The sequence below is a fragment of the Malaclemys terrapin genome, chromosome 17, assembly GCF_027887155.1.
Source record: "Malaclemys terrapin pileata isolate rMalTer1 chromosome 17, rMalTer1.hap1, whole genome shotgun sequence".
Classification (NCBI taxonomy): domain Eukaryota; kingdom Metazoa; phylum Chordata; order Testudines; family Emydidae; genus Malaclemys; species Malaclemys terrapin.
Window position 1 is genome coordinate 23,789,726 of NC_071521.1, and position 10,512 is coordinate 23,800,237.

Consider the following 10,512-nt stretch of genomic DNA (forward strand, 5'->3'; position numbering starts at 1 on the left):
CCGGCCCTGCTGCAGTCCTCAGGGGCGGGGCGGGGGCGGGGCTGGGGCGGAGCAGGGCTGGGGGTTGGGGAAGGGGTGGAGTGGGGGTGGGCTCGGGCAGAGCAGGGGTGGGAAGAGGTGGGGTGGGGGCCATGGGAAAGAGGCGGGGCAGGGGCTGGAGCAGCGTACTTTGCGTATGGATAAAGCTGCGTACTTTGCATATGGATAAGGACGGCCCAGCCTGCCAACCCCCAGCACTCCCCATAACACGAGCTCCAACCTGCCCCCTGACTCGAGTTGGCCCACCTTCCCGTGGGAAACGGGCCTGCCCATTCCACCTGCTCCAGCACAAAAGCAAAGGCTAGCGAGCCCTGGGAGCAGGGCTTTAATTACAGGGGGCCTGTCCTGCAGTACTTGAATGCATCTCACCCACGGGGAGGGCAAAGCGGCCCAATGAGTCCAGCCCCCCAGTACGGCCACTGTGCCCTTTGCTGACAACCACCACAGCCCACTCACCTTCTGGCTCATGTTATGGGATGCAGGGGGTTGGCAGTGCAGGGGCAGGTCGGGGCTAGTGTTATGGGGGGTGGGGTGGGAAGGTCAGGGCTACTATTGGGGGGGGGTTGGCAGGGCAGGCCGGGATTAGTGTTACGGGGGTGGGGGAGACGGGTTGGCAGGGCAGGGGCAGGCCGGGGCTTGTGTTACAAGTAGGTTGATAGGGCAGGGGCAGAGCAGAGGCTAGTTTTATGGGCGGTGGGGGGAGGGGGGGGGGAGGATGGCTGGGCAGGAGCAGGCCAGGGCTAGTGTTATGGGAGTGCAGGGGTAGGCTGGCAGCTTGAGGGGCAGATTAGGGCTGGGCATTTGACCAATCCAAAAAGAATTGGTCAATTGACCTGTCAAATCACGTCATACATGGTCACAGATTTTAAAGTGCTAATTTCTTAGAACAGTGACCAGAAAGACCAAGACACTCTGGGCTCCTGCAGGCTCAGCTGTAGATTGGTCCTTCCGCCTCATTACAAAGGAACAAATTACTTCTGGAGTGATTGTAACTCAACAATGCAAAACAAGACTAAGGAAGCTGCAGAGCCCGAAAGAACCCCGCCCAGTGGGATCAGAGCCCGAGGCTGCCGCCGGCAGCATCAGCCCATCCCTTTGGATTCGTCCTGGGACACTGGACAATGTCTGACCACGGACAAATAATCAACTGTCAAGAGACGTTATCTGACCAGTCAATTTAGTGACCTGCCAAGCCTAGGGCAGGTAGGGTTGGTAATAACTTGGTAATATTGGGTACAAATAACTTGGTAATACAGTAACTCCTCACTTAAAGTCGTCCCGGTTAACATTGTTTCATTATTAGGTTGCTGATCTATTAGAGAACATATTTGTTTGAAGTTGTGCAATGTTCCGTTATAAGGTTGTTTGGCTTGCCCCATTCCACCTGCCTGGCACTCCTGCCGGGGAGCGGGGTCTGGGGCTTGCCCGCTTCCTGGCTGGAATGCCGGGTGGGCGGAGTGGGGTAAGGCCCCGCACCCTGACCCCGACCCCACTCCCTGGCTGGAACGCTGGGCCGGCGGAGCGGGGCAAGCCCCCACACCCCGACCCTGCTACACTCCTGCCTCAACCAAGCTTCACAATCATCATTGATGAGTACAGTATTAAATTGTTTGTTTAAAATTATTTAAAACTTATACTGTATATGTACATAATGTCCTTTGTCTGGCGAAAAAAATTTCCCTGGAACCTAACCCCCCCCTTTTACATTAATTCTTATGAGGAAATTGGATTTGCTTAACATCATTTCACTTAAAGTAGCATTTTTTGGGAACATAACTACAACGTTAAGCGAGGAGTTCCTGTATTTAAAAACCTGACATACAGTGCTGAAACCTCCCCTGCCCCGCCTCTTCCCCCTGAGGCCCCACCTCTGCCCCGCCTCTTCTTCCAAGGCCCCACCCCCACCCACTCCTCTTCACCTGTCCTCCCGTTGCCAGTGGTGCTGGAACAATTTGTAGAGTGGAGGTCCTGAGAACCATTGAACCAAACTGTAAACCCTGCATATGATGGAAACCACTTCATGCCAGGGGGTGCTGCAGCAGCCCCCACACCTCTAGTTCCAGGACATGTGCCCTGCAGCAAGGACTAGCGGAGCGGGTTCGAGGGCACAGTGGGCAGAACCTCCCGGACACAGAGAACAAGGCTCCCTGGGCAAGGCCAACCTGACTCCCCGCACAATGCTACGCGTCCCTGGGCCCTGAGGCAGGACCTGCTGGGAAGAGCCAGCACCTGGGGCTGTGTGTGGAGAGCGAGTGCCCAGGGTCACCGGCGGGGCTGGACCTCACAGCAAAGCGGCCTGCGACTCCCCTGTCTGCTCTCTTGGAACCTCTGCAGCCCGAGCACAAGGCAGGGGGCAGAGAGTGGCATCTACTGCTCCAGGGGAGACGCCCTGCAGCTTAGAGCTCCCCAGCAGGGCCCGAGGCACAGTCCCACGCCCACCGCCCTCCCTCCAACCCCTGCTGAGCTGACCCAGACACGAATGCGATCCCAGAGCCCAGCAGACTCCAGGCCAGCTCTTCTATGGAGCCCAGTATTGGCAAGCCTCAAGACCTTGATTTAAGGGGCTCCTGTTCACCTGGGTACACTGCCCCCCCCCCCCACTGCCCTCCACCACCTCACTGTTCCCTCCACGCTCCCTCACTGACACCCAGACACCCACCCCTCACTGCCCCCCTACCCCCTTGCTGCCCCCACACTCCCTTCACTGCTCCCTCCCATACCCCCACTGCCCCTACCCCTCACTGCTCTCCTGCCTGCCTCCACACTCCCCTCACTGCTCCCCATACCTCCTCACTGCTCCCCATACCCCCTCACTGCTCCCTCCAAACACCCCTATCGACCACACCCCCCACTGCTCCCACACTCCCCTCACTACTGTCTCCACACCCCCTCGCTGCCCCCCAACCCGACCCCTCACTGCCCCCTGCCTCCACACTCCCCTCACTGCTTCCTCCACACACCCCATTGCCCCCACCCCTGCACTGTCCCCTCCACACTCCCTCACGGACACCCACCCCCATTGTCCCCCTACCCCAGCTCCTTCATTGCTCCCACACTCCCCTCACTACTCTCTCCACACCTCCTCGCTGCTCCCACCCCTGCCCCATCACAGCTCCCACCCCCACTCTCCCATTGCTCGCACTCCCCTCACTGCTCCGCCCACACCCCCTTGCTCCCCCTGCCCCCACACCTCCTCACTGCTCCCCCCCACTCACAGGCATTGTGACATCCCCAGGGCGCAGCTCACCGCCCACATTCCTCCAGTGCTCCTCTTACCCACTAATGCACACACATCTCACACCTCTGGTCTCCCACAGGCACAACCTTGTTGCCCCCGTGCTCCCCACACCTATCCACTGCAAAAAGACACATGAGACTCCTCTCACCTTGGCAGGGCAGATCCAGACAGCCCAATGTAACCGCCAGGCCCGGCCCCACAGCAGTACAGGCTGGCAGCCGCAGGGCCCAGCACAGTGCTCCCTTCCCTGGCCTGCTTGCTAAGCACGATTCCACTTGGATCCAGCCCCCCATGTCCTGTGCCCGCTGCCACTAGGTGCCATCTCCTCCTTGCAAGGCGGCTGTTCTGACAGTTGCACTGTGTCACTCTGAGGCCAGCTTCAAGGCTGGGACAAGAGTTTCAGGGGAAATCTCTATTGATAGTCAGGAATTCGGGGCTTGTCCCAGGTTCTCCGGCAGCTGATTTGTTACAGGCCCTGTCACTTTGAAGGTGTTCCTGGCGCTATCGATTCTGTTCCAGATGTCCTGGCTTGTTCCACCATCCTGGCTGATGGTGCTGCCCAAGTATGTGACTGTTTCTACATTGGTGAGAACATGATCCTTTATCCATATTGGTGTGGTGAGGCAATATTAAGGGTCATGCTATCTGTCTTATTGCAGCTGATTTAAATACAGTCTGGAAATCATCAATATACAGCACCAAAACCAAACTCAAGCTTTATCAGAGCTGTGTACTTTCAACGCTACTTTATAGAGCAGAATGCTGGGGAAGGAGAAAGTCCAACATGTCCAAACTGTCTTCATTCCATACAACCTGCCTCAGAAAATTCCTCTGGATCTTTTGGCCCAGAACAATCTCAAACCAAGACCTAGTCACACAGTGCAGCCAAGAAGATAGGAGCACCATCATTACTAGGAGGCGTTGGAGACGGATTGGCCATGTGCTTTGGATGGAAACTGATCACCAGAATAGCAATAAGATGGACACCTGAAGGCAAGTGAAAACAAGGCTGCCCGAAAGCAACACAGCGACGAGCTGTGGAAGCTGAGCTGAAAAACCTGGGGTACAGCTGGGGAACCATTGAAAGACTTGCCAGAAACAGACAGGAGTGGAGGAGCTTCGTCGCTGCCCTAAATGCCAGAGGCATAATGGGCACTAACTCACTAACTGCCACTTCTCCCCAGGTTACCAGCTTCAGTCTCAGCCTGCTCCTCGGGGGGCTGGGGCAAAACCAGACCAGAGGCACAAGAGTTCACACCAATCTCTCCCTCCCTAGTGTAAATGTACACACAAGAATATGCCCCCCCACACACACACCCCCAAACACGTACTCCCCTCCCAGACACAAATACACACACACACATAAGAACAGCCATACTGGGTCAGACCAAAGGTCCATCTAGCCCAGTATCCTGTCTTCTGACAGCGGTCAATGCCAGGTGCCCCAGGGGGAATGAACAGAACAGAAAATCATCAAGTGATCCATCCCCTGTCGCCCATTCCCAGCTTCTGGCAAACAGAGGCTAGGGACTCCATCCCTGCCCATCCTGGCTAATAGCCATTGATTGACCTATTGTCCATGAACTTACCTCTACCAACACCTGTACTCTGACACATGGGCCTCCTCCTCGCTACCAATCCATACGCACACAGCTGAACACAACAAACCCTCCCCTGCCCCCCACTCCCACAGCCCAATTCTAGGCACACAAGAAGGAACAGTGATGGGTGGGGGAATTCCACAGAACTCGGAGAGCTGGGCCTTCCGCCTCCTGTGTGTGGGCAGGGAAATATGAGGAGCAAGGATCCAACAGGGATTCTGGTCTCTCATGCTCTGTCCTGTCTCACGGGGGCTCAGACGGACAGACAGACTGAAGCCCTTTCCACCACTTTGAGACACAGCCCCTGCAAAGGGCCCAAACTAGCTATGGGGCTCAAAGCTGCAAACTTCTGAGCCCAGTTTCAACCCCTCCCCTGTCCCCCTTCAAGTTCAGGGGCATCGGATCTGGGTTTCCATCAATGACTGCTGCTCCACAGAGAGGGGGCACCACAGGGCAGGGCCACACTGCCATGGAGGGGGTGCCACCGGTGGGTGCCACAGAGAGGGCAGTGGTACAGTAGGAGGGGCTGACACTGCTGGGCAGGACCTCAGAGGTCACAGACAAGCTTTATGTCCTCAACTCTTCGCAGAACCCAGGCTGGCACTGACAAGCCCCCTGCTCCCAGCCATGCTAGCCTCTGCTGAACTGCTCCTAAACCAAACACTGCAACCTCCGGCCTTGCTCTCCCCACCTGCCTGCAGGGAGCACTGAAGCCAGGCAGCAGACAGCCCGTCCATAAAGGGAAGATGCAGCAGAGCTGGCTGAGCTGGGCTTGGCACAGGGACAGGGTGGGCTGGGTAGAGAGGCCACCTTTGTGCCTCCCGTTCAGCCTCTGGCACAAGTTAGAGCAGCCAAGGGGCTGCTCTATAGCTGAGAAAAGCAGGCGGACAGCAGGCTCTGGCCATGCCCCTTCCCCACCTGCACCCCAGGCCCTGCACCAGGGGCACACCACCAGCCTGGCAGCTCTCGGACATAAGAGGGATGGTTCCCAGGAGTATTTCTGCCCCTTTCACCCCACTGGAGCAGCACAAAGGGGATGGGGGAATGGAGCACTGGCCCCACAGGCCCTTGGAAAGGGCTTTGTACCTAGACACCCCAACCATGGTCATTCAAGCGAAGGGCTCTTCCAGGCACAGCTGAGCCCCAGAACATCCTGTGTCTCTGGGGAACGGGCCCGGCTCGGAATGCTCCTGAGTGCTGGGCAGCGAGCTGGGAGCCCCAAGACCCAGGCTGGCAGCACCCCTGCAGGGCTTGGCCCCAAACAGGGCCTGCCTTTCTGGCCTGGGTAACGAGAGCTCAGTGCTAGGGTCCCTTCTCAGCAGGCTCCTTCCTCGCAGCCAGGCCAGTCGCCTTTCCCTGTCTCTGCAGCTGCCCAGAGCTGGCCCACCACTTCCTGCCCTCAGCCTCCCACCAAAACCTAGTGCCAGGCCCCTGCCACAATCAGGACACTCTCATGAGGTAGCTGGCCCAGCACCACTCTGGAGGTGAGAGCTGCCTGTGGGGGCCTAACGGGAGGGGAGGCTGGTAAAGGCTGGGGAGGGGTCTGCTGTGTGGCTGGTGCCATGGAAACACTCAATGCTCAGATCCTGCCAGCCGGCACCAGCACCGACCCCAGATTCCATCCCCAGAGAGCCCCCTCCCCGTCTGACCCAGCACCGACCCTGGATCCCACCCCCAGAGACCCCCCCCGTCTGACCCAGCACCGACCCCAGATCCCACCCCCAGAGAGCCCCCTCCCCGTCTGACCCAGCACCAACCCCAGATCCCACCCCCAGAGAGCCCCCTCCCTGTCTGACCCAGTTCCAATGCCAGATCCCACCCCCAGAGAGCCCCCTCCCCATCTGACCCAGTACCAATGCCAGATCCCAGCCCCAGAGAGCCCCCCCTCTGTCTGACTCAGCATCCCACTGACCCCAGATCCCACCCCCGGGGGCCTCATGCCCATTTGACCCAGCACCAACCCCGCTACCCGGCCTCAGGGAGCCCCCTCCCCATCTGACCTAGCACTGACCCTGTATCCCACCCCTGGGAGCCCCCTCTCCATCTGACCCAGCACTGACCCTGTTACCCTGGCGCCAGGGAGCCCTCTCTCTATGTGAACCTGGCATGGACCCCATTACTTCTGGGGACCTGCCCTCGGAGAGCAGAGAACCCCACAGTCCAAATGGGCCTAGTGCAATTGGGACAGAGAGACGTAGCACCCAGCTGTGCCAATGGACTACATGCCCAGCCCCCAGGCACTCACCCCCTCATAGCTCCCCTCCCTGCATTGAGCCCTCCACCTCCACACGCCTCATCCCCCTCACACTCCCTACATCCCCCCAATACACTCACCCCGTCCCCCCACAGACACCCGCATGCACTCACCCCCACCCTATGCACTCACTCCCCCGCACCAGTTCTCTCACACACATGCCCTATGCTGGGACACACACGCACTCCACACACACACACCCATAGACACGCACACACCTGCTCGGTCTGCTCTCGCTCATACACACACATACACGCACTCCACACACACACACATCCATAGACACGCACTCACCTGCTCTGTCTGCTCTCGCTCATACACACACATACACACACACTCCATACACATAGGCAGGCATCCAGCACGTGCCCAGCCCTTCCCTCCCTCCATGCATACCTCACCACAGACCCCAGAAGTCACTGTCACACTCACAGCCACACCGGGAGAATTTTGTTCTGTTCAGCAGATAATACCCCAGATGACTCGGTTTCCCTGCTCACCCTGTCTCTCCCTATTTAATGCTGGCACTGGCCCTGGGGGAGGTTATCATTCCCTGCACACAATTATGGGGGAGACACAATGAAACTGATCAGAGCTCAGAGGAGTTCTCCCCTAATTGAATTTCTGGCACTTTCCTGCTTCCGGAACGTGAGGCAGCTCCAGGAGCTGCCTGGGGATGGGGTGCCCAGAGCCAAAGAGCACATTTGGGGTCAGCGTTGTCACAAGGCACATGGGGACTCAGAGGCCCATTCTAGTCAGAGGACAGTGGCCACAGGCCTGGGCCATGGTTCTTCCCCTCCCCGTGCTGACTCAGCAGCTCATGGCAGGCCTTCAGCAGGGGGAGCAGAAGGGGTGAGACACTCACCTCCGAGCCCCCTCAGCCTGGTAGCTTGGGGTCTGACGAATAGGGCAGTGGAGTCTGTGTTAACCCGGAGGAGCATGTGGCAGGCATGGGGCTGTGGGGTGGCAGGTCCTGCCCAGAGCCTGGGGGGAGGGTGACTAGAGAACTGACTTCTCCCAGGAGAGGTGGATGGGTAGATCCAAGAGATGGGAGGCAAACAGCTCCCTCCAAGGGTAGGGGGCAGAGCTCCACCAAGATGCAGAGGAAGGGGATGAAAGCCCATCTGCACAGGGTGGTGGAGGTGGTGAGAGGGGACAGAGGAGTTGTGAAAGCTCCCGTTAGACCCCTCCATGCAATTCAATCCATTCATTTCTGTAACTGGTTATCACCCCAGTCATCTCCATCACCCCAGAGCCTCGCATGGCACTGGGCATGCAGACCCCTCCCTGCCCAAACAGCTATGGGTGTCACTTGCCCCTACACTCCATGAGCTCCAGTCCATCTGTCCTTCAGCCCAGCAAGACTCAAAGACCCCAGGCCAGGGGAACCCAGAGAAGTAACAGCGCGGGCGGCTTGGGGCGAGGGAAAGTCCGTTCCCTTAGCACAGATACCACCCGCCCCTGCAGCTCCAGGGCCCAGGCCTGCTGCAGCTTGTCATGTAGGGTGGAGTGAACCTGGGATAGCATGAAAGGCCACTGGCCCTTCGTTCCTGCCACCACAGTGCCAGCCACCGACCTCCTGCTGAGCCATGCCAGGGCACTGTGCCTCAGAGACACAAAACCACACCCCCTGGCACCAACTGCCCCCTGAGCCAAAAATGCAGCCTCCACCGGCCCAGCTGGGCCAGCCCAGAGACCCCTGGCCCCGCATGGGCCAGGAAAGCGGAGCTGTTCTAGGCAACAGGGGGAGTCCATTTCAAAGGATAGGCCCCCGGCCTTAGGCGCCATCCGTGAGGGTCAAGGGTCCAGCTTCGCGGATCCCATTGCAGGATTGGGCCACACAGCTCGGCCCAGCCCTAGCTTGGGATTTAAGCTGACATGCTGCAGGCCACATAATAAATCCTCCTCCTCCTCCCTGGAAATGGCCAGGGAATGGGGCAGGCTCCTCTCGGGCTGGGCAGCCTTGCCAGGAAGCTGCCAAGCAGACCCGGGGGAGAAGCCCCGTTCATTTATTGGCAGCATCCTCTGGGAAGTGGCCCCCACCTGCCCCCCAGGTCCAGGGGGCTGGGCACTCGGGGGAAAGGCAGGAGCCGCGTCTCTCTCTCTCTCTCACATACACACACATTTTTGGATCCCCCTAATATTGGCCATCGTCCCTCCCCGCCACCAGCCGCCGGAATCACGGCCCGGTCCCCCTGCCAAGCTTAACCCGTCTGCGGGAGCCTGGCTTCCCGGCGATGGCACAAACATGGCCCGGCTGCCTGAAGGGAGGCCGGGCGGGGGCCCCCCGGAGCGCACCCGGGGGCCCGTGTCCGGGCCGTGCCCTCCCCCACCCGGGCTGCAGGGTCAACTCCGCACTGAGCAGTATCCTCCCGCTCCCTGCAGCCCCCAGCCCGGACCCCCCCGCTCCCTGCAGCCCCCAGCCTGGACCCCTCCCCGGTTCCTGCAGCCCCCAGCCCGGACCGCCCAAGTTCCTGCAGCCCCCACCCGGACCCCCCCGCTCCCTGCAGCCCCCACCCCGGACCCGCCCCCCCCGCTCCCTGCAGCCCCCACCCCGGACCCCCCCCCGCTCGCTCCCTGCAGCCCCCAGCCCGGACCCCCCCCCGCTCCCTGCAGCCCCCAGCCCGGACCCCCCCCCCCGCTCCCTGCAGCCCCCAGCCCGGACCCCTCGTGCCCTCCGGCCGGGCATGCCCGCAGGTGGCCGGAGCTTCCTCCCCGCACGCAGATGCGCCCGGCGCAGCCCGGGCAGGGGCTCCCCGTACCTCCGCCTCCTGCCGCCGCGCCCGCTCCATCCCCAGCCCGAGGCCGGGGGGCCACACCGCAGCCAGCTCCATCCAGCGCCGGCCTGGCAAGGATCGGGCCCGGCCCCCCGCCTACCTGTCAGGCTGCGCCTGGCTCCTCGGCCGCTGCCAGCTCCTCATCGCCCCCAGCGGGCAGGAGCAGCCTTAAAGGGGCCGCGCCCGAGTGCCCAGCTTCTTCCCTGGCGAGGCGCCCGCGTCCGTCCGGGGCTGAGCAACGCGCGTCTCAGGTGGAGCCTGGCCCTGGATGACCCCCCCCCACCCCAACTCCCTCGCTCTGCCATCAGCCCCTCCAATGGCGGGGCCCCCAGCCCAGGGGGTCCCCCGCCCCTTCACGCACCAGCCCCCGCATTTTCCCCGGCAGGATTTTTCTGACGAGCCTCCCGCTTTTCGCAGGATGTTGCAGAGGCTGGTTTTCGCCTGTCCCCCCCCTGTGCCGTACTCAGAGCAGCTTCCTCAGGGCGGGGCCTTTTACAGCCCATCCCTCCCACTCCCCTTTTCTGGAGGCTAGACAGCGGGGGAGGGAGCTACATTATAGTTGAGCTTTGGGGATTGGGACACTTCTGTCCATTGCAATAGAAT

General features: G+C 60.4%; 1 protein-coding gene across 4 annotated transcripts in view; it reads right to left on the reverse strand.

Annotated features, from left to right (window-relative positions):
• The window catches only part of AJM1 (apical junction component 1 homolog), a 49,349-nt gene extending 39,179 nt beyond the window's left edge, over positions 1-10,170 (reverse strand). For all 4 annotated transcript variants that reach the window (XM_054007621.1, XM_054007620.1, XM_054007622.1 and 1 more), the window contains exon 1: positions 10,010-10,170. The gene's annotated coding sequence lies outside the window, so the exon portion shown is untranslated. The remainder of the gene's footprint in view (positions 1-10,009) is intronic.
• Between the last annotated feature and the right edge of the window lie 342 nt (positions 10,171-10,512).